At 44.4% G+C, this 5,750-nt stretch overlaps 1 non-coding gene across 1 annotated transcript; it reads left to right on the top strand.

Annotated features, from left to right (window-relative positions):
• Positions 1-1,267: 1,267 nt before the first annotated feature.
• Positions 1,268-1,369, top strand: LOC114695674. Its single transcript, XR_003734898.1, has one exon. It is a non-coding gene; the product is annotated as a U6 spliceosomal RNA (small nuclear RNA).
• The last annotated feature ends 4,381 nt before the right edge of the window (positions 1,370-5,750 follow it).

The raw sequence follows: 5,750 nt of genomic DNA on the forward strand, positions 1-5,750 counted from the left end.
CCACCCCACCCCACCCCCCACCCCCCTCACCCCCCACCCCTCCACCCACCCCACCCCACCCCCCGGGGGAAAAAAAAAAAACCATGATTTGGTTCCTAGGCCATTTTTAGAGTTTATGCTCAAATACAGGACTAGGCAAAAGCAAATTGACATAAATAAATAAATAAATAAATAAATAAATAAATAAATAAATGGATGGATGATGGATGGATAGATAGATAGATAGATAGATAGATAGATAGATAGATAGACAGACAGACAGACTAGTTTCTCACTGGCGGAGCTGGAAATGGGCTGAAGAAGTTCCCACAGTGTGGTGAATAGGTGCCATGGAAGGATAAGCGCATGGGGGAAGGGCGCCTCAATCCACTGTCTTCCCATCATCTCTCAATGTCCTATCCTGAACGGTGTGTAACTATCAGGGAGAGAGCTCTGGCAGGCTCCCATTTGGGCTTCGGAGAGGTGGCCAGTCTGAGGGTGCATCAGAGCCCTGCGGGCAAATGGACAGCACGTCTCACACTGGATGACATTCTATTTTCAGAATTTTTGTGTTTGTAGATGGAAATGGGTTTAATAGCCCACCATGATTCTGATTTGCCTTATAGTCATCATGTCTTAAAACCCTCGTCCATGTTTTTATAATAAAAATTAAAAACAAGATAGACACATATGAATACCAAAAACCCAAACAGTGTAGCACAGACAGGCCTTAGCATGTGGTTTTATAATCTGTCTGCTTAAGAGTGCTTAATTATTTTCACAAATTGGAAGTGTGAATGTGTGACTAGGTGTTAATTACCATTTTAAGAGGCATTCAGCTGTCTCGCACAGCACAATGCCAACAGACAATCCCAATTTTAACTTTTTTTTTACCCTTGCACAGGGTGCCATTTCCAAGTATTTAGTTGCCCCCTGCTGGCCATATAATTACAGAATTCCTTTTTAAAAATTCTCAATAGATGGATTAAGTGTCATAAAGATAAGATTCTGAAGAGATGTATTTACCTTTTTAAAAATATGTTGAGGGGATGGAAAGATGGCTCAGTGGTTAAGAGCACTGGCTGCTCTTCCAGAAGACCTGGGCTCGATTCCGAGGATCCACGTGGTAGCTCACAACCATCTCTAACTCCAGATCTAGGACGTCTGATGCCCTCTTCTGGCCTCCGGGGGCACCAGGCAAGCACGTGGTGCACAAACACTCAGGTCAAATACGTGTACATAGAATGAAAACCCATGTTTTAAAACAAACAAACAAAAGCTATGTTGGGCGATGACTTTGACAGCGCATTTGCTAAAAGTGAAACAAAACAGATTAGCATGGCCCCTGTACAAAGAATATAAGCAAATTTGCGAAGTTTTTATAATAAAAAATCACTTTGTTGTAATGAATTCACAAATAGAAACACCACCCAGCTCGAGCAAGGCAGCTACTCAAACATTTGGCCAGGCTAACCTCTGTACATCTCAGTGGCCTTCAATACAGTTAGAATGGACGTTCTGAAGCCCGGGAGCTTCACTTAGGGTTTTATACTTGGATGATCAGCTCAGCTACATTTTATGTACTTATCTACCACAAAGAGAGAGAGAGAGAGAGAGAGAGAGAGAGAGAGAGAGAGAGAGAGAGAGAGAGAGAGAGGAAAACAATAACTTTATATCATCTTTCATGGCTATTTTCCTTTCTTGGTCTCTTTTTTAAATATTATACTATATCCAAACTTACAGGCATCTACACACACACACACACACACACACACACACACACACACACACACACACACTATACACACACACTATAAGCTAAGATCCATGTTTGAGTGAGAACATGTGTCTTTTTTATTTTTCTTTCTGAGATTGGGTGACCTCACTTACTACTATATATTCTAGGTCCATTGATTTTTCTGCAAACTGCGTGATTTCATTTTTCTTTAGAGTTGAATAATATTACACACACACACACACACAAAAAAAAACCAGATTTTCATTATCCACTCATCTGTTGAAAGACATCTAGTTTGGTTCCATTTCCTTAGTGTAGTAAACAGAGCAGCAGGCAAGATGGTTATACAAGTGCGTCTGTGGCAAGATATGGGGTTCTCTGAGTGGTATGCCAGGAACAGAACAGATGGGCCATATGCAGTTCTGTTTTCGTGTTTTGAGGAACCTCCAAATTGATTTCTATAATGACTGTATATTCTGTCCTCTCACCAGCAGTGAATAAGGGTTCCTCTTACCCTAAGTTTAAAAGTGTGTGTGTGTGTGTGTGTGTGTGTGTGTGTGTGTGTGTGTTGTTGTTGTTGTTTAGAGACAGGGTCCCACATATTATTAAGTTGACCTCAAAACTGCCTGAGTAGCAGAGAGAGGACAGCCTTGATTGAAGTTCTGATCTTCCTTCCCCTACCTTCCAAATTTAAGGATTATAGGCACACACTGTCTGGCCTGGAAGTATTGTTATTTTTGTTTGTTTTGTTTTGAGACAGAGTGTTCCTCTGTAACCCAAACCCGCCAGGAACTTACCACGTAACCTAAACTAGTGTCAGATTCACAGCCACCCTCCTGCCTCAGCCTCCTGAACAGGATGGCAGGTGAGATCCGACTCCAGGGGCTTTGTTCAATAATCTTAAAAAGCATATTGTGGTGTGGTTGGTATGATGGTGCACGTCCTTAATCCTAGCACCCAGGAGTCAGAGGCAGGTGGAGCGCCATCGTTTCGGAGCCAGCCTGGTCTACATAGCAAGTTTCAGGCCAGCCAAGGCTACATAATGAGATACTGTCTAAACAAACAAGCAAACAAACAAAAAAACCAAAAACAGATTATTATGCTGTATCTGCTTGCATCTCTGCAGATAATCTTGGACAAGATTGTTAACTTTCTCTTTTTCTTTTTTAGACTCCTTTTCCCTGTGTGAGTGTTCGCCTGCATGTATGTGCACCGTGTGCATGTTTGGGCCTTTGAGCTTCTTTTGATACCTAATGCTGCCTTATTGAAAAATGGGTAGAACTGACACTAAAGAACCTGCATATAGGGCTGGAGAGATGGCTCAGTGGTTAAGAGCACTGGCTGTTCTTCCAGAGGTCCTGAGTTCGAGTCCCAGCAACCACATGGTGGCTCACAACCATCTGTAATGAGATCTGGTGCCCTCTTCTGGCCTGCAGGCATACATGCAGACAGAGGACTGCATATAATAAATAAATAAATCTTAAAAAAAAAAAAAAGAACTGGCATATATTTCAAGTTTATAATCTGACAGCCTTGATATGCACTGAGAAACCATCCTGACAATCAACATACAGTGAGCACACTCATCACCCCCAAAGTTTCTACCTGCCATGTTGTAATTCCTTTATTCTGTCGTTCAGGCCTCTCCCACCCTCAAGTACCCACCTGTCTGCTCTCTGTCTGCAGACAAGATCGAATTTTCTAGTAAAAAAAAATAATGTTTAAATTCAGTAGTTTGAGAGTAAAATGAGATATGGACCTAGACCTGGTGCCACCGGCCTATAATCCCAGCTACTGGGGAAACTGAGGCAGAAGGATCACAAGTTTGAGTCTGGCCTGGGCTTCAGAGTGAATGAAATACAAAAACTCTCAGATGCCTTTCAACACACATACATCTATACACATAATACAGTTTATATATAATATGCATGTCTATATCAGCCATCAGGTTTCCCTAGCTTGACCCCCCCACCCCCAAAGCAGTAGTATAAAGCTGGGGTTAAAAGCTCAGACTTCTGACTCATCAGCCATAAGCCGGGATCTCAGCTCGGTCATTTACAAGCTGTGTGACTTCGGGCAAGTTACTCAACATCCTAACTGAGGCTGATCGTTGTCCCGTGCTTCGGGACACTAATAATAGCACCTCATCTCACGAGGATGTTGTGAAATGCCATGCGAGCGCTTGGCTAAGACCTGTGATCACCACCTGTCTTCAGTCATTGTGAAGAGCACCATGTCAACTCTAGGGAAAGAAAATGAGAGCTCTGACCATGAAGCCAGTGCTAAGCTCAAGGGAACATTTCTGAAACATCAGCGTCACTCACCAGTTTGACATGGTGTCCAGCTGACTCTGACTCAGGTCTTTTTCTTAAGCACCCAACGGCTTTCCTTTCTCAAGTGTCATGCTATCCGTTTCTTCATAGTCCCGACCTCTGAATTTAGGACCTTAGGGTCATTTCATTTCACCTGGCTGGAGACAGCCACAGTTACTCAGACATTTGAGGGGGGCAGGCATTTTGGAAACACAGATGTCTTGGGTAAAGTTCCTATAGATGTGATGAAACACCATGACCAGAAACAACTTGGGGAGGAAAGGGTTTCCTTTGCTCACAGTTCCGTGTAACAGTTCATCCTCTAAAGTAGGCAGGGCAGGAACTCATGCAGGATAGGAACCTGGAGGCAGGAGCTGACGCAGAGGCCATGGAGGGGAGCTGCTTACTGGCTTGCTCCTCATGGCTTGCTCAGCCTGCTTTCTTATAGAACCCAGGACCACCAGTCTGTGGTGGCACCACCCACCACGCGCTGGACCCTCCCCATATCAATGACTAATTAAGAAAATGCCTTACAGTTGGATCTTACGGAGCCATTTTGTCCATTGAGGCTCTGCGGCGCGTTTACCCACCACCCCCACAGTTCCCCAGAGTTTTCTTGAGTGCGAGCAGCAGGAAATATTAGATGGAAGGATTTGGATTGTGGAGATAAACAGATAGAAAATACAGGATAGCCTCAAGAGGGCCTGGAACCTATTCCAACGGGCCCTGATTGTTTCTGCCCCAGGGTATTTATAGAGACGCCAAGGAGTGGAGCAAAAGACCTCCTCCCCCAGCACAGCCAAGTGCAGACCATCTCAGACACCTGCACTCAGGCCTGTGGTCCTAATCATCCTCTATGTGGACCTGTTGGGTAAAGCCATGAGGAACCTGAAAAAACCGGCTCCCACAAGGCTCCTTCCTCTCTGATGGCTTTAGCTGGTGTCAAGTTGAAACAAAAGTATCCAGCACAACAGAAAACTGAGATAGCTGGTGGGTTTTATGGTAATATTTTCTTTTTGTTGTTGCCTTTTTTTTTTTTTTTTTTTTTCCGAGACAGGGTTTCTCTGTGTATCTTTGCGCCTTTTCCTGGAACTCACTCTGTAGCCCAGGCTGGCCTTGAACTCACAGAGATCCGCCTGGCTCTGCCTCCCGAGTGCTGGGATTAAAGGCGTGCGCCACCACCGCCCGGCTATTATTGTTGCCTTTTTTTGACACATAGTCTCACATAGCCCAGCCTGGCACTGAACTCACTGTGTAGCGAAGACTTCCCATGCGCCCAGGTTATAAGCATTTGTGGTTTGTGATAAACACTCTTTAATAGTTTTCTCTTTTACATCCACTATTATTGCTACTCTGTTTTGAACTGTCAAGAGCTGCCAAACTCATACTTGGTGAAGTTCTCTCCCTACAGCATGAGCTACTTCAATCAAGTATGTAGAGATACAACCTGGCTGGAGAGGTCGATCAGCAGAGAACTGCTTTCTGTGCAAGCCTGAGGAACTGAGTTCAGATCCCCAGAGTCCAAGTAAAAGGACAGGGGTCGTGGTGTGTACCTGCAATCCCAGGATCGAGGGCCACACATGGGAGGATCCCAAGGCTTCTCAGGCCGGTTAGGTTAGCCAATCAGTGAGCCCTAGCTAGGTTCCATGAGATAACCCTGTCTAAAGATGAAGAGCAGTAGAGGGAGGCACCTGATGTCAAACTGATGTGCACAAACAGGT

The sequence above is a fragment of the Peromyscus leucopus genome, chromosome 18 (assembly GCF_004664715.2).
Source record: "Peromyscus leucopus breed LL Stock chromosome 18, UCI_PerLeu_2.1, whole genome shotgun sequence".
In the NCBI taxonomy this organism is placed as follows: Eukaryota; Metazoa; Chordata; class Mammalia; order Rodentia; family Cricetidae; genus Peromyscus; species Peromyscus leucopus.